General features: G+C 39.0%; 1 protein-coding gene across 5 annotated transcripts in view; it reads left to right on the top strand.

Moving 5' to 3' along the window:
* The window catches only part of TAFA2 (TAFA chemokine like family member 2), a 537,069-nt gene that overhangs the window by 47,316 nt on the left and 465,033 nt on the right, over positions 1-24,720 (top strand). Inside the window, exon 1 of one of the 5 annotated variants that reach the window (XM_068561752.1) lies at positions 20,199-20,222. The exons of 3 other annotated variants lie outside the window; for them this stretch is intronic. The gene's annotated coding sequence lies outside the window, so the exon portion shown is untranslated. Of the gene's footprint in view, positions 1-20,198; positions 20,223-20,481; positions 20,506-24,720 lie in introns of those variants that run through there. One more of the 5 variants, XM_068561753.1, reaches the window with a different exon arrangement.

Raw genomic sequence — 24,720 nt, 5'->3', positions numbered from 1 at the left:
CCTATATGCAGCAACTCAGTCCTTTCCAAATATCTAAAGTGGTTATATAAACTTGTGGTTTATAGAATGCACATATATCTTTTTTCCCACTCAACAAATATTTATGGAGCACTTACTTTGTGATGAACCCTGTTTTAGGTACTAGAGGTAGAGCTATAAGCAAGACAGACAGTGCTCCTGCTTTTGTGGAGTTTATATTCTAGACTAGTGGGGAGGCATAGGATAAACAAACCAAATAAAATATGTCAAGTAATTGTAAATGCAATGAAGAAATAAAAGTGGGATGATGGTGAGTGACTCTTTTGGGGTGGGAAAGGCTGGAGGAGGTCAGCTCTTTAGTCAGGATGTTCCCAGAAGGCATCTCTATGGAGGTGACATGTGAATCAGCACTGGGATGTTAAGAAGGAAACAGCCATGTGGAAAAATGAGGAGGAGACAGCAAGTGCAAAGACCCTGAGGTAGTAAGTGAACTGATGAGACGCAGGGAGGCAGACTTGACTGCAGAGGTATTGCTGCCATGGTTAGGTGTAGGTGTGGGCAAGGGGATTTCTGAGGCCTTCTAAATGTCTACTCCTTCATATCACTCGCCACTTTAACATCATGCACATTCCAACTGCATTTTAATATCTATCTGTGCTCTGATAGTCAATAAAAGTCAAGTAACTGTGCCAACTGCTTCTTCATAGGGCACTATAATTAGTTGTCACAGACAGAATATTTTCCTAATTTCTTCTTTCCTGCATTGATTTTTTTATTTAAAAAAATCATCTTTTTCCCAAACCATTTTCTAGGATATGAAAAAATTGACTTCTTGAAAGAAAAAAATACATTGTGTATTATATATTTTTGCATACTGAAGATAAATTATTTAAAATTTTGTGCTTAAGATTTTTTATAGTTGTATTTTTATTTATTTTTTGAGGGAGAGGATAGTGTTTCAAGGCATTTTAATTTACAAACTGCATAATTACTATTTAGTTTTATAACATGTAAATGAAATAAAGGCATATATACCCCATTTTTAGGCAAAAACCTGAGTCATCAAAGGTAAATAATGTATTTACATAAAAAATTAAGCAAAATGTAAAAAGCTCCTATACTTCGTGTTAATGTTATAGACCATAACTGAATCACATATGGTTTTAATTTACATTATCTCAAATACATAAGGAAAAGAAATTAATTCCTCCCATTTGCTTCAGGGGTGTGTGTGTGACCTAATATACTATATATTAGTTAATATGCTTATATGTTAGTTAAAATATAGTATATATTTTATCTTAAGGTCATTTTCCAAGATACTGTATGTACATGAAAATAGTATAATATTTATTGCACTTAAAAAAAGTTCAACTTTTGGAATACTGCTCAGCCATAAAAAAGAATGAAATTCTGCCATTTGCAACAACATTGATGGACTTGGAAGGTATTATCCTAATTGAAATAAGTCAGACAGAAAGACAAATACTGTATGATATCACTTAGATGTGGAATCAAAAAAGTAAACTAGTGAATATAACAAGAAAGAAACAGACTCACAGATATAGAAAACAAACTTGTGTTTATCAGCGTGGAGAGGGAAGGGACGAGGGGCAAGATAGGGGTAGGGGATTAAGAGCCACAAAATACTATGTGTAAAATAAATAGGCTGCAAGGGTATATTGTACAACACAGGGAATATAGCTAATATTTTATAACTATAAATGGAATATAACCTTTAAAAATTGTGAATCACTATGTTGTACACCTGAAACTTAAATAACATTGTACATGAACTACACCTCAATTAAAAACCAATTTTGTTTAGCTTTATGGTTAACAGAACGTTTTCAAATGTTATCTCAAATAATCCTTAACATCAAGTCTGTAAAGAATATTGAGGCAGACATTGCTAGTTACCTGTTCATTCCAATCTCCCTTCTTTACTAACATAACCCCAACTGTGACTGGACTGGAAATGTGTCCAGCTTAAAAAAACCCTACATTTCCTAACCTCCTTTGCTACCAGTGGTATGTGACACAGTTGTAGCCAATGAACTATAAATGGAAGTCTTACTTGGATCTCAAGAGCTTTTTCTCTTCCAATGAAGCTTCTGTCCTCTCCTGTCCCCCTTCCTCCTCTCATAACAGACATAACTGTTAGAGCTAGAGCTGTCACAGATTTCTTAGGACCAGAGGGAAAGGCCAAGAGAACTCCAGTAACCATGACCCTGGCATCCTTAAATCACCAAACCAACTCCAACAACGCCATACTCCTGGACTTCTTATGTAAAAACAGCGCTCACAGTTGTTCACCTGCAGGCAATCCATTACTAATAAAAATATATTACTAGTTAGAGTTTCAGTGATTTGACTAAGAGCACATAGCACATAAATGTCAGTCCTTGGGACTTGAACATGTCTTTATACTCTGTATCTTATATTCTTTTTCACTATACTACATTGCTTTGTTTGTATCACACAATTGCTTTAGTATTTTGATTTTATATTCCTGTTATTGTTCTTCTCAGAAATCTTGTCTAATTAGGTTGCAGCATTTTCCAGAGTAGATACTCATGTTCCTCTTCACCTGACAGAATAATGTAATGTGATAGGTCAGGGGGTCAGTGTGCCAAACATATGCCAGAGGTAGTAGATAAATCCAGTTTTGTTGTAGTCACCACTCTGCTTTGGACAGCCTTCACCAGCCACCTCTCAGGAGAACCATAGCTGGTCCTTCTACCTTCAGATCCCAAATTTCCAATTTAAATTGTAGAAGTTAGAAGTTATATTCATTCATTAAAAACAAAGTTATTGAATGCCAGGCACTAGGCGAGGTGGTGGTACTAGAATTATTAATGTAGTCTTACTATAGAATATGCAGCTGGCGTCCCTCCTCTGTTTGTCAGGCTAGACATCAACATATCACAACATTTTGGCATTTTTTTTTTGCCCTAGAGCAAGGGTTCAACACATTCTTGGAGCTTGATTAAAATTAAAACATGAATATTTTCTAGAGAACTGGCTCTATTGTTGTAATATAGTTTGACACATCAGTGGCTTTCAAATCTCTGTCTTTAGAGCCACAATTATGCTGGTGATTTGGGCAAAAGCAATTACCCATGCAAGTAGCTGCAGCTGTGTACAAATAGCCTAAAATTATACGCTGCCCCCATCACAGCTCTATGCCTCACTTCTATGGGAGAGTGACCCTGAATTTCAGAATAGCATAACACAGATCTTTAAACAGGAGATGAATTACTATGCAGAGGAAGACATTGTCAGAATGTTCATATCTATCCTTCAGATCTGGATTAGACAATTTTGGGTTCCACGTTTACAGAGAACTTGAGACCTCTTTATGCCACAGGCAATCAACAAATAAGTAAAATCTCTAAACAGTGAAATGTTTTGTCACATTTTAGTGCTATCTTTTGGGTCAAGAGTGAATTCCTGAGTTTAAGGGGAGTCAGGGTGCCTCATCTTCTTGGAGGTCTTCTTCCTCCTCAGCTGCTTTATCCTGTGTAAAGAATTGACATAAGTTCACATTTTTCTCAGTAGTTTGCAGCAAATCATATCCACTTTAAGGTTTTTTTTTCTCTCCATTGTTCACTGTGCATACAAATAAGTAATCTGAGAATGTGAACGTAATTAAAAAATGCTCTCTAATGAGCGTGGCAGGAAAAACCTTCCAGCCATCATCTTTTTTTTCCCCTCTAGATATAGTTGATTGCAGTGTAAGGTGTTTGTACATTTTCTAAAGCAACATCACTGTGCTGTTTATTTTACGGATTGGCTTGCTGTTACAAAGGAATGTACTAAATCAGAAATGTCTGCTTTATTGAAAATAGTCTGCACTACAGTCTTGCATTGTGTTTCCTATTCGTCCCTAGAACCATAAACATGTAAAGGCTAACATCATTTTTTTTCTGTAGTTCACTGGGTAACTGTGTCTGATAACTAAATTAAATGTAAATGAAGAATTTATTTCTCGAGTCTTGTTAGTATTCCTAACCCCATAAATATACTTTTCTAAATAATAGAGTCTATTCTAATGTATGACATAGAAGTCCTATTGGGCTCAAGGGTGTGTAGAAATAGAGATTTCTATTCTATGTACTAGACACACAAATCTGGAAGAGAAAGAAATTAGCTTCCTAACACTTTTTCTGGCTAGAAAAGTGGAAGAATTACAGTGGAAATCAGAGTAAACTGGCTAAAGGATTTTCTTCTCAATGATAACATATAATTGAGTTATGAAATTGCGACTAAAATCTTATCATAAAGTATCAGGTCTTTTCTATATGACACTAAGTAACTATAGACACATCAGATACTGCAAATGGGCCATATATATTGCCATTCTGGGCAATCTTGTGCATTTAAAATAAAGAAAACCTTCCTTTATATAGAGAAGACTTCTTAGACTTTTCTGAAAGTAACAAGATCTAGGAACACCATCTTTCTCTGTGGAGACTTTCAATTAAGGACTAATCTGCAAGAGAAATGCACTGATGGGTGGTGGACAGTCACCATGGTCTGCTTTCCGTAGTGGCTCATGGGTTGGCATTCTTCTTCATAGAGGTACCAGGGGAGGAAGCTGAAACCAACAAGATAGGTGCTGATTGGCTGGGTGACCTTGAACTTTGGTTTGCTAAAGTTGTTGAATTTATAAAGGGTAAAAGAATGCCTTTCCTGACTAAAGGAAAGAAACCAGTCTGCATCTCAAGGGACCTCTTAGAGCCCCTCTGTTTCCAGGAGTCAGATTTTCAGGCACATTTGAAACTAAATTCGAAACTGCAAAATCATTCCTCCCTTCCCCCTTTGGTGGTAGTGGTGATGATATGAATGTGGGCAAAACTGGGAAATAAAGTAAATAAGCTACATGGTGGTTATAAGATCCCAAATGGATAAAAAGTTGAATTTTAGGCAAAAGTACACATGTATCTATTGTAATCTTTTTTAATGCCAAGGCCTTAGGCAGTTGGATGTGCCTATTTTAGTCTAGGAATGGGTTACCCATTCCCATCCACTCATAAATACATATGAGGGATGAAACATTTAGGCAGGTTCCATATTCTTAAGACTACCTCTGACTTGCTACAGTTTTGTTGATTTTATTTTGAGGACAAGTGTGGTGTGGCAGTTAATACTTTTGAATAAATGAGTGATGTGATCAGAAAAGGCCTGTTAGGAAAATTAATCTGATTGTAGGATGGATTGGAAGAGAGGTTCAGTCTGTGAGATGATTCAGGAGGCTAAGAGAAAAGAATATAACTTACCTACCCCTGTAGGCAAATTTAAATCAATGCCTTCTCTTACCAGTTCATGCTAATTCATTTATTTGCCTGTGATACCATATCTGTTTTTGAAAACAGATATGAGATACGTTACAAATTAAGGTAGATATATACACAAAGATCATGAAAATAGAAGAACAACAGCCATTCAACCAAGATCTCTTTCAGGGAAAGCATCGTGTTTTAATAATCTTTGTGCCCTTGGTGCCTACCACAGTACTTGGCACCTAAGTACTCAATTAATGTTGGCTGAATTAATGAAGAGCCGGGTGATAATTGATAATTGGGTCAGAAAACACAGCATCTTGAATATAGGTCCTCCCTTCTGACCCCATGCCCAGATTTAACTTTCAGTTTTTTGGCAGCTAAAGGCAAATCTAAATGACAAATTCTTTGGTATCTTAAAAAAAGGAACATAGAAGATTTTTCTAGCCCTAACTCTAAGGGGAGTTCGTGACATGTATCTTTATGTAAGGGACATGGACAAAGTCTTCAGCAGCACCTTCACAAACAAGGAAGAAATGTTGTCATATTGAGGTTCCTTATATTGACCCCTGATAAAGGCCAAGGCATAATATTATAGCTCTGTAAAGGAAGTTCTGTGGCCAAGTAAGAGCTGAAGGAAGTTATTTGGTACAGCTGAATACTGAAGAGTGAATTGCAAAAATGATGACTGCTTTTTGGCATAGTTAACACGTTGTATTTTATGATAGTTAATTGGTAAATAAGTTCAGTTGCTCCTTCAGGCAGCCTTTAATTCTTATTTGATAAGGCAAGAGAATATTTATTTGGTTCATCTAAAGAAATTCACGTAGAAAATGTTTATGCTGGGGTAGCAAAACCATTTTTCCCCCATACAAAACATTAAGCTTCATATACAAAGCTGATGAAATCTGGTTGACAATGTGTAATTGAGAGAGAGAGAGAGAGAGAGTGGGAAAAGCCACCACCATGAAGGCTCCTGTGATACCTCTGTGAAATGCTAGGGCTCTGTAGAACCTGGTTTTAAAACCTCTTTCTAAAAGCTTTAGAAAGTTGCCTAAAGATCTATGTCTTATCCCTTGTTCTCCATCATTTATAGGACCTGAATTTTAAGTCTCAAGAGCTAATTCCTATCCATGCTGATTCTTAAGAAATTATGATGAAGAACCTGAGGGAATATTACTGGGATTTGTATCCAGAACACATAGTAGGTTGTGGATGTTTTTGTCTTGGAATCAAAAGCAAATGATACATTAACAACCACTGTAAGTCTGTGCTAAGGCATAGCTCAGGGTCAGGCTGAGGGTGTACCCACTCCAGCTGAAGTGTACCAGTGAGGCACGGTCTAGAAAAGAATTCCAAGTCATCCTAAGATTATAATGTCAGGTAAAGGGATCATAGAAAATAAAAATTTTGAAAGACTGTCAGGTTGGGATGTCTGAAAAATCCTTGAATACCTCAACAAGAAGAGCCCAGCATATACATTAAGACATATTTGCAGAAACTAACACACCTTTGTAAAGCAATTATACTCCAATAAAGATGTTAAAAAAAACCCCTTTCATATAAAAAAAAAGACATATTTGATCATCTTTTACTGGGGAGGAGTTCATATTGGCATTAGAAGGAATGACTTCTAATTGGTTATATCAGGTAACTAAGAAAAGTCCTTCTTAATGTTACCAGGATCAGTGAGACCAAGCCCCCTTGTCTCTACATTGCCCAGTGATCATATTTTAATAAAGGACTCAAACTTTAGCAAGAGGCAGTCACTCTCTAGATCTCTGGCTCTGTATAAACAAGGTTTTAAAACCCCCAAATGAAGATTATCAGGTCAGAGTTTGTATTTGACTTTATCTTGTCACATCCTAGAGATTTTTAGTCCTTACCAGATATATTCCAGAGATCATGGAAAAAGCAGCCCTTTGCCTCCTCAAACCTTGGATCATGTTTCTATATGTAACAGGATGTTCAGTGGTATTTTTTGCCTGGGATATAGAGACTAGATCTCAAAGCTAGGTTAAACCTCTATTCTATATATATATATATATATATATATTTTTTTTTTTTTTTTTTTGGGCCGTACTGTTCAGCATGCAGGATCTTAGTTCCCCGAGCAGGGATTGAACCTGCGCCCTTGGCAGTGAAAGCGTAGAGTCCTAACCACTGGACCGCCAGGGAGTTCCCTAAACCTCTGTTCTTAAGAGATCCATCATAATAGAGAGCCCCCACCTCACTCAGGGCTAAAGGGCAGAAGCCTTGCTACCTCCAGTCATTACCCCAACCTTCTGGTCCCCAATTCCAGTCTATGAGAGATGGGATGAGGGAAGGGGGAGCTTTGCAGGCACACACAGCGTAGCCCTGAGGAGTGCGGTGCTGTGATAGTTGGGGCAGGGGATGGGAAGAATAACGCTAAGCAGAAGAAAGGTGCTTCGGCTTCTCAAGGTGAAATGGGGGGACCTGGGAAAACTCCTCTTAGACACTTGGGGTGCCTGCAAGAAGGGGAAACTGTCACTCAAGGATAGATGTTAGATTTGTCAAAGGACTTGGTGTATCCCTGTGCTTATCTCAGCCGGGAAAAGGAGAACTGACGTGAAATAGCAGGGCTGAGAGGAGGCAGGGCGGGGAGGGGGGGAGTAGCCTACCTTCCCAGCATTTGGCATGGCAAGGAAGGAAGCGTGAATTTCTCACTGGTCACCGAGGTACCAAGGAGTAGCTGGGCTTAAGCTGTCTTCTCTGGACCCCACAGAGTATGAGGGGCAACCCTACAAAAAGGGCTTTGGGGTATACCACTCTGTTGAGAGTAGGCCAGCAAAGAGGTCAGGCTGGAACCAGATTTCCTCATGACCAGGGACTGTACATGGAAGACACCTTGCAGAGTCAGCTGAAAGATTCACACGTGTGTCTCACATGTGTGGGGTTGGACATTTTCTGCAGATTGCACATCCGGGGCCAGTGGTACCCAGTAATGCCATTCAAGTAAGAGATGCTTGTCCCTTTCATCTGAAGGGGGAGAGACCCAGTGGAGGAGGGAATGTCCTAGAGGGAGATCGCTGATGTTCACTCTAAGGTAAAGGAGGAAGATAAGTTAAATAATATATTTTCCTCTACTTCCTTCACATCCATTCTACCACAGACTGAGCAATGATGAGTGGGGAAAGCTTTAAATCTGATATGAGATTGGAAATCAGATTGAACAAACTATTGAAAACAAAAGGTGATTAAGAAGTTATGGATCCTGCCCAGGACACTGTTAAATGCTCTGCTACACTGGAGGAGAGGGGAGCCACTTAGGAGGCTTTGGAGAGAAAGAAAAAAACTTTTTATGTTTATACCCCACCGAGGAGAGGCTTCTAAATAAATTGGTTCATGTAGGTGATGATTTACTAACACTTCCAGGTTGGACATCAAGGCCAAATCCATCTGGCTGAGTCATAACCACCAGATCAATTTCTTATGAGATGAGAATATAGGCCTCCTTGACCAGTCCATCTTGAGAGGTCAGTGGCTTAATGAAAAAACTGCCAGCTGTGGGGCGATGCGATGACATTCTATGGCCTTGGATCTAGGTGGTGTTCTACTAAAGAGTCTGGGATATTGCTTTAAATGATGCCAAATATTAGGAGTATCTCCTTTTGGGTTAATTTTAACATACATTTGAAGTTAAGAAAAAGAAGCAAATCTAGTTACCTACAGATGTAAATCAGCAAAAGATTATTCTTCTGATTCTTTGTTCTGTATGTAAAAAAGGATCACACAGCATTTATATATTACCATATTGGATCAGCTCTCTTTGTAGGTTCTTAATTTTTTCTACAAATGTCCAACCATATTTGGACCTTTCCTTTTTATTGATGGAGGTGAGGGATAGGGTCATTCCTTTGTAGGGTTTTGGCAATTTTACCTTTTTGTTGAGCTCTTCTGAACAGAAGTGATCGGCAGGAATGATATCCAATCATAACTGCATGCCTCAATAGAGGTGCTTCCAGAGGCAGGCCACTTTCTGCTTTTTAGTAGCAATATTAAATAGGAAGCTGGTATAATTTTTTTTAACTTTAAGAGTTTATTTTTTTTTAATTAATTTTTATTGGAGTATAGTTGCTTTACAATGTTGTGTTAGTTTCTGCTGTACAGTGAACTAAATCAGCTCTATGTACACATATATCCCCTCTTTTTTGGATTTCCTTCTCATTTAGGTCACCACAGAGCACTGAGTAGAGTTCCCTATGCTATACAGTCGGTTCTCATTTGTTGTCTATTTTATACATATTATCAATAGTGTACGTATGTCAATCCTAGTCTCCCAATTCATCCCGCCCATATGTTTGTTCTCTACGTCTGTGTCTCTATTTCTGCTTTGCAAATAAGATCATTTATACCATTTTTCTAGATTCCACATATATGCGTTAATATACGATATTTGTTTTTCTCTTTCTGACTTACTTCACTCTGTATGATGGTCTCTAGGTCCATCCACGTCTCTGCAAATGACCCAGTTTCATTCCTTTTTATGGCTGAGTAATATTCCATCGAATATATGTCCTACATCTTCTTTATCCATTCCTCTGTTGATGGACATTTGGGTTGCTTCCATGTCCTGGCTATTGTAAATAGTGCTGCAATGAACATTGGGGTGCATGTGTCTTTTTGAATTATGGTTTTCTCTGGGTATACGCCCATAGTATAATTTTGGACAAAGATATTTCTTACAGGAACTTGGCTAACATTTCATTCTTTCTATATTGAACTGTATCTTCTAGAGAAAGACTTACACATCTTACTTAAGAACAATAGATAGCAGTCATCATTTGCTAGTTCCATTTGTTTTCCACAGGAAAGAAAAAAAACTATCAATTATATGGTAAACATAAGGGAGCTTTAGAACTTTTTTTTTTTTGGCCATGCCACACAGCATGTGGGATCTTAGTTCCCCGACCAGGGATTGAACCCCGTGCCCCCTGCAGTGGAAGCGTGGAGTCCTAACCACTGGACTGCCAGGGAATTCCCAAGAATTTTAAAGGACAATTTGACTAATGGTCTCCAAGAAATGGATACCATCAAGAGGAGACTGGGTGAGTAAGACTGTGGGGCAGGCAGAGAAAATTGCTATGAGATGAGATTGCCATTGGATGAGTCTGGATTGTTGTTCACAACTGCTCAGGGTGAATACTGCACCGACCCAGGCAGCTCCCTTCACGTGGATCACGTGAATGACACGTGCTGGAGTAGTGCAGTGTGGTGGCTCTAGGAATGTTATCCTGGGTAGGTTGTACAGGTGGAAAAACAAGTTTCTAGTCAGGTAGCCTTTGGGCTGGTCAGATTCTTTGAGAAGTTCAGCTGGTGAAAACATTCCTGTAGATGATTAGTTCTAAGGTCTAAGCTCTGCATACTGATCACTTGGCTTTATAGAAAGTCAGGCATGCCTTAACAGTACCTGGTTCTTTCCTAAGTAAGTCTGCAAATGCAATTAGAGGCTCTCTTCAGATGACAGTCGTGTATGGGAGATCCTTCTGCCAAAGGGGCTTAGTATTTTCAGGGAGGTAAAGAGGGCTGTTAGTCTTGGAAGGCTACGGGGTTATGTCACAGGTGGATGGGAGGTAACCTAGCATGGTGTAGTCATCTCCTTATTGAAAAAAACTCGTTAGGCACAATTTTAAACTTAGCCATTTCTTAAGTTTTTTTTAAAGCAAGGGAGTCTGGAAAGGCAGATACAGAGGGACTGTATAGCATAGTGGTCTCTGGCACTGGAATGCCTGGGTTTAAATCTCGGCTAAACCCTTATTCACAGTGTAACTTTGAGCGTGTTCCTTGACCTCTGTGTGCTTCACTCTTCTGCACTGGAAAATGAGGACACTAGTAGTACTTAAACAGTACAGTTGTCATCAGGATTAAAGATGTTAATCCACATGGAGTGGTTAAAACGTTGCCTTGAAAATAGTTACAATTCAATAACTATTAACCATATAAAAAATCATCTCAGATATTCTGCCTTGACAAAAGGTGGATCTACTTAATTTGATTTTTTTTGAGAATCCACCTAAATTTGAAGGGGATTCTACTAATTACAGACCGTTAATCCTTCTAGAAAATGTCATAGGGAACTTTGCTGGAAGCATTGCTGAGAAATTTCATTGAAAGGTCTGACTTGCGTAGAACTTTTCTCCTATTTTCTTCTCAGCTTCTCTGATCAGTATTGGGTGGTCATGCTTGGGAGACACTATGAATTTTTGCTATTGTATGTCTTTAGTCTCCGAATTATTCTGGAAACATAAATGCCATGATCTTAAACATGATACAGGATAGTGAAAAGAATTGAGGTATTTGGAGACTGAGAGACAAAGCTGGAATTCCTGGCCTGCTACTCACCAATGTGTAACTCCGGATGACAACGATTGAGCCACCATTTGCCACAGAATGTTCTAGTCCATTTTCATGCAGTGTTTCTAATTCTCATCACCTTTAGACCTTGTGAATTTCATTTATTTATGAAATGCTAATTGAGGGCCTAGTGTGAGCCAGGCAGAGCACTAGGGCTGTGGGTACTCTACAGGCTCTAGTAGTTATCATTTTTCCCATTTTATACTTGCCAGAACAGGCTTGGATAGGTTAAATAGCTTTCCTAAGATCACAAGCTCATAAAGTGACAAGTTACTTAACCTTTATGAGCCCCTGTTTCTTTTATAAAAAGGGGAAAATAATACCTACCAGTACTAGCACACACAGATGAAAATGCCTCCTTCGCTGAGTGATGAGGATAATATGTAAAGTCTGGCATTTGTAGGCCCTCAATAAGTGGCTGATAATAGCAACAGAAATGATGATAATTTAGTGTGAAGTTCAGTTTCAATGCACTTCCATAGGAAAATTTAGTTTATGATTCTCCTAAATTACCGGGGCCAGTGATGAGTGTGGCTCTGTCAGTCTTTCTTAATTGACTGAGTTTAGTGTTTATTGAGGCTTGCCTAGGAGTCCCCCTTAGGGCTATAGGAAAAGCCTGTGCAGAACTAACTATAGAAAATAAGCACTTGGTTTCCCCTGTTTGGGGTACGGCTCTCCTCTCAATTGCTTTGCTTACATCATCTCATTATTTACAGTTTAAAAAATTTAAAAAGCAGGTAATATTATAAAACCAAATCAAAAGATTATTCACTAAAAAAGGTAAAACTGTTAAGCTGCAACATACGGTAGAATTTAAGCCTCGAAATAACAAACGGCCAAACATAGTTCTTTGTTTGAATGCTGTGAGTACCAGGTCTGAGGTTTATCCTCAAAGCAGGGAGCAGATGTAGAAGACTTCAGGTAAAGCTTCTGAAGGTTGAGGCTTAGAGCCCATCCAACAGCAGCAGGAGCTGGAACTTTCCAGGCTGGTGCCAACAACCTTGAACCACTTCAGAGAAACGCATACCCATTAGCCAAGGTGAGCTGTCACACCTGTAATGTTCCCGTCAGGCTACAGGGAACACTCAGAACCCAGTCACCATTCTGAATTTTCCATCTCCAAAGATGCTTCAGGGCTTTAAACCTACCTTCTGTGTATGGAATGAAGAACTTTGTTTATTGTTAAAGGAATTTCAGGCATCTATGATCATGTTGGTGACCTTGAAGAACTTATGTAGCCTCTCCGTTTCCAAAACTGTAAATCAGGGATGATAAAACCTACCTCAGAGCAGAGGGTGGTTGTGAGGATTTGAAGGGGCAGCATGTGTAAAGCACCCAGCAGTGTTGGGCCAGGAAAGCTGATCATGATAAAACGTGAACGGAGGGTCCTTCCCTGGTATCGACTTCACCAGGGACTCATCTGTCCTCTCTGTAGTCTAGGCTGTTTTCACTCAGCTCACGTGCTGACTTTTTGATCTGTGTGAGCAATGCCTATAGTCTTTGATCGTTCTCTCAAATTTCCCTGTTCCTATAGGAAATAACCCACTTCTGACAGTACCAGTGCACAGTCAGCACCTGGGAAGTTGCTGAGAGTATAAACTGGGTACCACCCTGGGCTGGCTGAAACCTTGTGGTTAGGGTGTCTGCCTGAGAAACAAAGTAAACATTTGTGGTAGTTTGGATTGAGTTGAAGCAGATGTTGGGACAGAGCTTGGGGTGCAAGATATTTATTGGGATCAACACCTGTGAAGGTTTCAGGAAGCAGAATTAGGTGGAGGGAGAGGTCGAATTGTGATGTAGGTCTGACAAAGCCTTGCTCCCCCTGGGAGTGAGCTCTGGAGCAAATATCGTGCCTCAGAATTGTCCTGCATTGGCCCAACTGTTTATCCTACCACCTTGCTTGGACACCAGATTTGGGTGGTACCAGAGGGCTCGTGCTCTGGCGAGACAGTTTTCTGCAGCTGATGGGAAGCTGGAGGAGCTGATAGCTGAAGCTGTTCTTTCTTGTTGGGCAGGAGGAAGTCCTTCTTTGAATGTCTACCAAAACATTCTTGAATGAAGGATGCTGTCATTCTTGTTGCAGGCACTCCCTCACAAAACTGCTTCTAATCTGCAGACATTGGTTTGGGGAGGCTGGGATAAATTTCATCCCAGAGCAAATAATGGGAAACTGCTAAAATATTTACAGTAAAACCTGCCGAGTTCCCAGGACAAATCTCTTCATAAAACACACTCACCCAAGAGCCCATATGCTCTGGGGAAATGAAATACACACTGCCACTCTGGTATTGTCTTTTTAAAGACTTTATATTAAAAAATACAAATAAACAGTAATAAATGACAGTGTCTTTTCTCTGTCTTTCCTCCTGCTACTTAAAAGAAAGGGAAACCAGAATGTCTTGAGTACTCACAATATAGTAAAAAGATGATTGATTGGGGGTTAGGAGACTTTATCTTAGTCCTGGCTCAGTCACTGTGTAACCTGTGTTAGTCACTTCTCAAATCTAAACCTCAATTATCTTGTCTGTATAATGGGGAAATTGGGCTGGATCCTTTCCAGCTCTGACGTGTTATGACTTTCGAATAATGAGCAAGTGTCTCTCCAAAGTGTTGGCTCCTTAGTCTTTTTATCACATGCTATGGTTTCAAGCAGTGCTTGTTGTTAAGACGTATGTCATCGGTCACACAGCCTGCTCACTGGAGAAAATGTTTCTCTGGTGTAGACTCTGGCTAACATATCCTTCCTATCCCCAATTATGAATTCCTTGATTTGCTGTTTAATTTTATATTAAATCAATGAGTAAACTATAAAATAGTAGGTGTAAATTTCATATTCTCTCATAAAATTTTGTATTTTGCTTTTCCAGTAAAAACAACTTGTAGTGCTGATTCTCTGGGGTAGAATGTTTCAGTTTATACTACTTCTTTGTAAATTACAATCCCTAAATAAGGGAAATGAATCCTACAAAACACTTAAAAATTTTATGAGACTCAGGAATTCATTTTACAGAGTTGGGTGCATTGGTTGCGACAGTACCAAGTAATTATAATAATGACTGTCTTGCTGACTATTGCTTTCTTCAGGAGTGTTAAAACACATTGGCTTACTTATTTGTATTTATTCTATATTTTCCCCAAACTCACCTTTTAACAAGTGATTGACAAGACCTCTGCCTAGGTTGGTATTAAAGGTATTAAAGCTTTGGAAAAATACCCCCTTCTATGTTCCCACAATTTAAACACATCTAGCAATTTCATAAAATCTTAGGGTTTCTTTTATTTATCTAGTTACTCCATGGGCAAGGACAGAAATTATTTTTTTCACCCTATTGCTGGTCTTTGGGGGGCATGAAATCTATTAATTCTGTGACACTCATTATTGAAGTAAGGATTCAGTTGGCAAGCCTGTTTAAAATGGAAAGCTCACACCTCTTCTGAAAAAGGTTGTTTTAAATTAAAATGAACGTTTCTATTTCCACTGTTTTAGATGTCTTAAGTGGTGCACTGAACTGAAAAGAGACGTGAAGCAGACATTTGGTTGTACCAGGGGAAGCCAAACTTTGCTGAGCGCCGCATACACACTCAAAGGCTGCATTTAATTGGTGTGCAGTGGAGTGTAGCAAGGCAACCCTCCCATTAGAGCAGCCATCATCCATGTAGGTTCTAGAAGACTGCACAATTCAATGCCTTCTGTTGGTCTGTCAACTGGGACTTGAAGTACCAGTGACCATTTATTTATTCATTCCTTCATCAAATGTTGATTGTGCATCTACTCTGTGCCTGGCATTGTTCTGGCAATTGGAGCTATAGCGGAACAGGCAAGAATTCCTATCCTTGTGAAACTTACATTCTACAGGGGGCAGAAAACAGAACATAAGCGAACAAGTAATATTGATGGTAAGTCAAATGATAATAAGTGATATAGGGAAAAATAAAGACGGGTAGAGGGATAAGGAATGTTGAGGTAGAAGTTTGTATGCAATTTCAAATAGTGTGGTCAGGAAAGACCTTACAGAGGAGGTGGCCTTTGAGACAAGGTCTTAAAAGATGTGTGGGAGTTTGTGATAGGGAATCTGGGGGAAGAACATTCCTGGCAGAGAGAACAAGTAGGTACTGAAATCAAGAGGTACATCAAGGAGGCCATTCTGCCTAGATTGGAGTGATCTGTAGGAAGAGATTTCAAAGATCCAAGGTGAGATCAGAGAGGCAAGGGTGGGGCCTGATGGAGTTGGACTTTGTAGGCTTTTGTAAGGCATATGGTTTTTATTCAGAGTATGTTGGGGAGACACTGCAGGCTTTGAGCAGAGGAGTGATGCTATAATCTAATTTATGCTTTAAAAGGACCACTTTGGCTGCTGTGTTGAAAACAGAATGTATGGGGGCAAGAATGGGAGCTGGGAGACTAGTGAGAGGAGGCTATTACAATAACCCAGGACTTCCCTGGTGGCACAGTGGTTAGGAATCCGCCTGCCAATGCAGGGAACACGGGTTCGAGCCCTGGTCCGGGAAGATCCCACATGCTGCGGAGCAACTAAGCCCATGCGCCACAACTACTGAGCCTGCACTCTAAAGCCCATGAGCCACAACTACTGAGCCAGTGTGCCACAACTACTGAAGCCCGTGCACCTAGAGCCCGTGCTCTGCAACGAGAGAAGCCACCGCAATGAGAAGCCCACGCACCGCAACGAAGAGTAGTTGCCGCTCGCGGCAACTAGAGAAAAGCCTGCACGCAGCAACCAAGACCCAATGCAGCCAAAAATAAATAAATAACTAAATAAATTTATTTAAAAAAACCCCAAACATACAATAACCCATATAGAGTTGCTGATGGCTTATACCAGGGTGTTTGCAGTAGAGGTGGTGAGAAAGGGTTGGGAGACTTTTGACTAGATTAGGTGTGTGCTCCAAGAAAGAGGCCTTGGACTCTGTCTATATTCCAAGCACTGTGGATGACCATGCCATAAACTTAGCTGTGGGGTAATAGAACATAATAGAGAGCATGTGGGCTTTGGAATTAGAGAAATCTGAGTTAGAATCCAATTTCCATCACATATCAGGAGTGTGACCTTGGGCAGGTTACTAACCTTACGGAACCACTGTCTTTGAATGGCAATGCTGTAGTCTGAATGTTTGTGTTCTCCCAAAATCCATATGTTGAAGTTTAACCTCCAAGATGATGGTGTTAGGAGGTGGAGGTGATTAGGTACTGAGTGTAGAGCCCTCATAGGTGGGATTAGTGCCCTTATAAAAGAGGTTCGAGAAAGATCCCTCACCCCTTCCACCACAAGGAGAAGTGCTGGCTGGGAACCAGGAAGAGAGTCCTCACCAGAACACATCCACAGTTAATGTCTTGAAGTGACATGTGAAAACTTGACATGTCTCCACTTGAGAGTCTTACAGTTCTGGTGCCTTGATCTTGGACTTCCAGCCTCCACAACTGTGAGAAATAAATTTGTTGTGTATAAACTACCCAATCTGTGGTATATTGTTATAGCAGCTTGAACTGACCAAGATAGGGAATAATAACCAACTCCCAGGGTTCTTATGAAGATTTAATATCATGGTAGGGTGACAACAACTTGTAGATGGGTTAGCCTACCAAAGTGCTTCATAAGTATTAGTTTTCTTCCATTCTTCATTAGCTTAGGTATTGTCACTTATAATGTAAACTCAGTAGATCATGGTTTATTTGCCCATAAACTATTGATACGTTACTTTGACTCTGGGCAGAATCTGTGCAGGGCGTTTCCCAGTACACTTGTCCTTGAGGTGGCAGGGGTGAGAAAAAGAGGTTTTCTGGCCAAATAGCTGCAACTGTATTGAGGACAAATTCCTAATACGATGCTTTTTTCTTTAAGTTTCAGACCCATGTTAAAGGTGAGGGTCCTCTCCAAAGCAGAGGCTTCTCTTGGGGAATGGGGAATGGTTTCCAAGGATAGACTTAAGGGGCTCAGGGACTCTCCTCAAATTTTATGAAAATTTTGTGCATATGCATATTTTTTTCTGGGAATAAGAAATTGAAGATTATAAGAAAAAGAGGCCCATGAACCCCAAAATATTACCAACCACTGTTCTATAAAGTTTTACTTAGCCAATGGCTGTGTTCTAAATACCGCCTCCCCATCCCCCATCCCCCCATGTAAGAGAAATTGTTGCCTACTCTTGCTGATTCTCTTAACAAATATTTCACCACAAAACACTTTGTGGTTAGGAGATGTTATCCTGGCTTCTCATATTTCTCAGTCTGTCAATATCTTCTGTCTTTGACTCCCTGACCACTGCTAATTATAAACTTCTCTGCATATATACTGTATACGAAAAAAGCTTAGGAGATCTGTATACTTTATACTTACTGTTGTGAATTACAAGGATAGCTTATTTTTTCTGTGCAGTGTTCTCCCAGAACCTGGGTGGGGGGAATCATATTCTGAAAGGTTTGTCCTTTGCTATTTGTAATTGTTGAATATTGGAATGATACAGTTTGCTAGAAGGGTAAAACAGATATCTTTGAAAATTATCAGAGTTGATAGAAGAATCACAGAAGAGATGAAAACTGCCACATTCTGATTCTGGATTTGTATCTATCTAACCCATCTGTATCCATACTTACATTATATGATTCATAATAATTGTGGATCACTGTATTAAATAAAATAACTTTTAAGTTTCTTGGGTCTTCTAAATTGATGAAAGGAAATATACTTTTTCTCCTAATAGAAATCTCTATAATTTAAAAACAAAAACCTGTCCACTTGTAAACTAGGACTCATACCCCAGATACTGCTGTGTGTGCAAGCCAATGAATTTACAAAGTTGAAAAACTGCATGCAAAATAAGTGTCTAGGCAGTGATAAGTCAAATATTATCTCATCAGCATTCATCATGATGATGCCTCTGGCATGAGAAAGAGCGTTCTTCTCCTGAGACACAGAAAGAACAGAGAAAAGTCAATCAGGGTGAAGGAGCCAGGCATTCCTTCTATACATATATGATTTCCCCTGAGATTTACATTGTTTATCAGATAGTTCATATCGCAATAAGTTCTCATTCTTTAGCTACTGACCAGTCAAAAATATGCTTTTCTAATAGCACTTCATATGATCTTTCACTTGATTGCATAATGCAAGCTTTGTTACTAACTTAATTGAGCTGATGATGTCCATAAGTGGGATAATTCAGAGGTGGTAAATCAGCCTCTAAATTTGCCTTCTAAACGGAAAGCTTGTTTTCTTATTTAATTTGGTTGTTTTACCATGATATATAAAATCTATTTTCGTTACATGTTTTTTCTTTCTAATGTTTATTTTCATTTTCAAACAACCCTTTGCTTTATATCTATGATGAATTTTCCAAATCTTTCTCACCTTGTAGTAGTAACACCCTGCTGACTCTAAAACCTTCTGATGAAGAGATTTTTACTTTTGTTGAGTAGCTGAGTTTCCAAATCATAAATCTGACGGCAATCTTGTGATGCCTGTCACTGGATTGCTAAGCAATTTATTTAACTATCCAGTCCTTCACAACTGGCATTTTGCCTGATATGAAGTTAGAGGAGTTAGATTTTGCTAGGAATGTGGCTTTGCTTGGGTCATTTGGGAAAAAAAAAAACCCACAACTGGCTCTTTTTTGTAACAGTCTCTTGATCACAACCTCATATCGAGTACCAGTCTTACTGAGAGAGGGAAGGGAACTGGTTTTGTTAAGCACCTACGATGTGACTGAAGCTGTGACCAAGATATAGTCCTTATTTCCATAGGGCTTACAGGTTACCAGGGAAAAGAGATAATTAAGTAATTGTTATAGTACATGTGATTAGTGTTGTGATTTGGCATTATTGCAGTGGGCAGTAGTGGGGGCTTTACTTAGTATTTTGGGCCAGAGAAGGCCTTCTGGAAAAGAATGATGTTAGGATAAGACCCTATAAAACAGTAGAAATTAGACAAGTGATGGGAGATGGGATCCGGAAGTGAGGTAGTACTGCAACACTGGGGTGGAAGATGACTTTTGGTAGGTGGTGTAACACGTGCAAAAGCTTGTTTGAGGAATTTAAATAAGTCCAGATAGCTACAGAATATAGAGTTTGAGTGGTATGAGGTGGGCTGGAGAACTAAGGACCATTCATTTCACAATTACGTATTGACAATTATGTGCTAGGCGCTGGTGATAGATGAACTAGATAGACATGCTTCTTGCCCTCATCAAGTTTACCTTCTAGTGAAAGAGACACTAGATAAATAAGGAAACAAATCAAAACCAAAATTAATGTAGAGTGTGATAAGTGCAATGGAAAAAATTAATGGAATGTGATAGAAATGTGGGCGTGGCTGCAGGGTTGTCAGGATGACTTGGTAGAGGAAGTGACCCTCCATTGAATCATGAAGAAGCAGGAAAAGTCAACCATAAGAAGGGAAAGAGAAAGAGCATTCCAAGAGGAGATAATCTTTGTAAAGGCCATGACTCTGGAAAGAGAGTAGACTGTTTTGCAAGGAGTTCAATGTGGCTCACCGTAATAATCTAGGGGTAAAATATTATGAGATGAAAATGGAGAAGTGAGCAGATAGAACTCTGTTCTCAGTTTTACAGGTAAGGAATCTGAGGCTATTTGCCCAGGGTTATCCTAGGTAGTAAATGGCAAAGCTATGAAGATAGTGCAAGCCTTTATGCTCCATGTTTGTTTGTCCAAGCCTATGTTTGTTTGTTTATTCATTCAACTAATTAATATTTATTGGCAGCTGGGCACCATGCTATGCTTCAGGGACACAGTATTATATCAGATATTCAAAATCCTTGCCTTCATGGGACTATGTCTTGCTCTTTTCCCTGAGTCACGTTGCATCCTTGGAGGGCAAGGGGAAGACTTCCATCTGTAAGTAATGGAAAAACAAAGATTAATATGGCTTATGAATTAAAGGGGAATTGTTTGCTTATGTAATTGAAATGAGGCTTCCAGGATGATTGAGTAAATCTCCATCTCTATTTTTTTCCTGTCCTTCTCTTAGTTCTTTTCTCTTCTGTGATTCAGTTTTGCCCAGTTCCAGATTTTGTATCCACATACCACACTGTACAAAAAGAAAAAAGATTCCAGAATTTCCACCATAAGTCCTGAGCTTTGTTCTAATTGGGTTGACCTTGATAGAACCAGGATAACATTCATGCAGACTGGCTTAGGCCTGGGCTCCATATTTATTCCTGAAATAATAGTTGTAGTGAGACTATTCCCAGAGGTTCTTAATGGGGAGTGATATTAACCCTTGGGTGTGTGTGCACAAAAACTTATAAGGAGTGCTGTGTTGTCACAATGAAGGGAGGGGGTTCAAAACTGACATTTAGTGGATGAAGACCAGGGATGCTAACGGTCCTTCAGTGCATAGGATAGGCCTGCACCACAAAGAATTGTCCCATATTCTGCATACTTTTTGGATGTGCTTCTGGAAAATATATAGGTGAAAAATTTTATATAATCATCTGAACATAGAGCTTAGCTGTGCCACATTTAAACACCAAGCGGAGTTCGGGGGGCAATATTTTAATATATACTGAATTTCCCAGAAACATAGCTATTGGGTATGTTGTGAGAACATTGTAGTTTGTTCAGAATTTTTCCAAGATTTGTTCATCCATTTGAAAAAATCACATCATGGTTGTTATGATGCTCTGGTTTTTGAGATGTCTGTGCAATACACCTTATCACTTGCGTATGTAGGTGGCTCATTTCATGGTGGTTCCATGTAAAGGTATAGGCATTTAACTACGTTATCATGTCTAAATATTTACTATTGAAATATATTTGTTTTATGAATTCCTTTTATTTCTACTTTGCCTTTTATTTTGAGCATCATACTGATTTTTGAAATTATATTTATGAATTAATTTTTTAGTATAGAAAGATATGACAAAATTATTATTACATAAAGAGGCCAATGGGTATGATAGGGTTGAAGTCACTGGTTTAGACCTATCAGAGCCCACCTTGGAGTTGGGGTTGGGGTGAATACACGCACAACCTTGTTAATATGCGCTAGGGAGAAGATGGGATGGATATTGGGGAGATACCCACAGTATCCACTGGATCCTCATTTTATTGTTAAAAATTGGCTTTTCTGAAGACAGAAGTGATTAGAGTTTAATATTTTTGTGTGTGTGTTTTATTATTTAATCTCATAAGTGACATACCATCACTTTTGCCGTATTCCATTGATTACACAGACCAACCTTGATACAATGTGGGACTACACAGGGGTGTGAGTACCAGGTATGAATACCAAGAAGTGATAGGCTACCCCCTGACCACCCCGTTTCCCCTTTGGTAACCGTAAGTTTGTTTTCTGTGTCTGTGGGTCTATTTCTGTTTTGTGTATAAGTTCATTTGTGTCTTTTTTTTTTTTTAGATTCCACACGTAAGTGATATCATATGATATTTGTCTTTCTTTGTCTGGCTTACTTCATTTAGTATGATAATCTCTAGGTCCATCCATGTTGCTGCAAATGGCATTATTTAGTTTTAATCTTAAGTGCACACTCAGGAAAAATCCAGATTAAGGTAACTTCTTGTTGTGAATACTATCCCAAAGTGTTTATTTTAAAAAGCAAGTTCACCTGGGATGAAATGTGACACAAATTTTATATCATGTTGAAAATTTTTTCAGTGCAGATTTCATTCTTGCTTTTGACAATTCAGTTTTGTGTAGGCATCTCTCATTTGTTGCTTTAACACACCATTTTCCATTTTAATGTTGTGAACTAAATGCACGCTTCCAGCATCTAGAAGCGTTCTCAAACATTAAACCTGACCTGGCCATGAAGTTGTGAAAGAGGAATGACTGAAATACTAATTCCTAGTAAAAGAACCATCATAGAAACAATGGAAGGATAGAAATGGAAGTCAGCAAGCACAAAAATGGAGAATAGTGGCTTGATTTGTTTAACAGGTGAAACAGTTGAGATAGTAACTCAGATTAGAGTTAAACAAACATATCTGGTTCCCTGAAAGCTGGGTTTAAAAAAGATAGAACATTTGAAAATGGCCATTTTAGATAGTGGGTATAGACTTTTTTCTGCTGCTACAAAATTCACACCTAAGTGAACCTCTCTTATCTGTTCCCTTGAATTAAATGAAAAACCAAAGAGGTGTTTCTATTGCTTTGGTCATAATGTATCTGGTACAGTGCACACACAGCCACTGGGCTGTTCCAGGAGCACAACTGAGAGCCATTTGAATTTTGCAGAGGGATTTGTGGAGAGTTATTAGAGAACATGCCCAAAGCTCTTCACTTCAAGAACTTTCTAAGTCTCTATAAAATAATTAATTTATATACCAAACTTCCTCTAACTATGTAGGAGTTAACTACTTGCTGTTGGATAAGCTTAAGTGCATAGAGAAAGTGCAGATGTTACCTCTTTTTTCTTTCTCCCCATGTGGGATGCCAACCAAAGACTCTTTACAATTTCAGGGGTGGTAGGTGACCTCTTAATTATAATTACTTAGCAGGGAACAGGCTCTGACATTTTGCGTTTGTGCCCTACATTTCTAGGTCATCTAGTGAACTGCAGTACTGCATTGCTTCACATGTGACTTTCTTTCCACAAAAGCCAATGAGCTCTATGGCATTGTCCTTTTTCATTAGTAAGGTTTTTCTGTTTTAACATGTTATTTTATGTCAGCTGGCTTTTTTGATTTTGCATCAGCATTGTAGCTACCTTTTTGTTAAGCAATTTGCTGATGCTTATCCCTTGTCAGGTTTTCAGTTTGTTAACCACTGACACGATTTTCACTTTCTTGTTCAGAAAAAGATTTTTACAGTTTAATAAAATGTTCCCAAACAGACCATTTTCTCTCCCCTCTCTTTTCCCTATCTTGACCCTTGCTTATAAATAGGTATGTCCCTCTCAAAGAAAACATACTGTGTTTGGAAAATATGAACAATTAAAACATATCTAATATGAGTCAGTGGATTTCAGGCACCAGCTAGAGAAGACCGCTATGTGGAGCATGTCATACATCTATGTGTGGCAATGCTCTCAACCTCTGTGAACGGCTCTAGCGCAGTGCCTGCCACTTAGTGAGTGCTCAGGAAGTGCCAAATGAAACAAAGTGAGGAATACACCAAATATTTTATTTTCTAAGTTTAAGTAATAAGGAACTCTCATTTTCATTCATTTTCCTACCACAGTATATCCTGGCGATTGAGTTGGCCAGTAAAGATGTCATGAACTGGTCTTTATTTGTAATATTAATTTATGTATTCATTTATTCCTTACCCCTTGAATCGTATATTTTACTTTTGCTACTTTAATTTTGAGCTAAAATGTAATGCTTTTCCTCCTTCATGTGAGTTTCAGCAATAGCAGGAGAAATTTTGTAGGCTTTCTGATAGCAGTTGAAAAGATAATGAGTTACCTTGTTTCCCGAGAGTAAAAGAACAAGCTACGGGGGACCTTTATGTATGAGGCTACAACTATGGCTGTAAAGCCCCTCAAGCCCCCAGTTACTTGTGACAACGGAGGCAATTTACCCTAAGAACTACCTTGTCTTCTAATTTATTGTTAAAAATAGCTGAATAAACACTGAAAATTCTTGAGCATACTCAAGGTATTAGAATACCTTGTCTTCTAATTTATTGTTAAAAATAGCTGCTAAAATGTAAGAAGGTTAAGTTCATGAATAGATACTTTGGATTTATGTTTCTCATCTGTTGTAACAAGGAAATGGGATTTCTGGGTTAGTCTAATATGCTGGTTAATGGAGTGTTACCAAAGCATAACATACAGACTTCTTGTTTATCCAGGATGATTGGGAAATGGAATATTATGGTATTTTTGATCTTCAAGAGTTGCCACACATTATGCCTACTATAACAGTGGCTCTCAACTGAGAGCAAGTTTGACCCCTAGTGGACATTTGGCAGCGCGTGGAGACATTTTTGACAGGGTGGTGGGAGGAGGACGTGCTACTAGTGTTGAGTGGGTAAAGCCCAGGGGCGCTGCTAAACATCCTACAACGCGCTGGACAGTCCCCACAACAAAACGTTATCTGGTCCAAAATGTCTATAGAAACTCTGCACAACAAAACATTATCTGGTCC

The sequence above is a fragment of the Eschrichtius robustus genome, chromosome 13 (assembly GCF_028021215.1).
Source record: "Eschrichtius robustus isolate mEscRob2 chromosome 13, mEscRob2.pri, whole genome shotgun sequence".
Lineage (NCBI taxonomy): Eukaryota > Metazoa > Chordata > Mammalia > Artiodactyla > Eschrichtiidae > Eschrichtius > Eschrichtius robustus.
The sequence above is the reverse complement of the archived record's forward strand: the minus strand, read 5'-3'. Positions and strand labels throughout refer to the sequence as shown.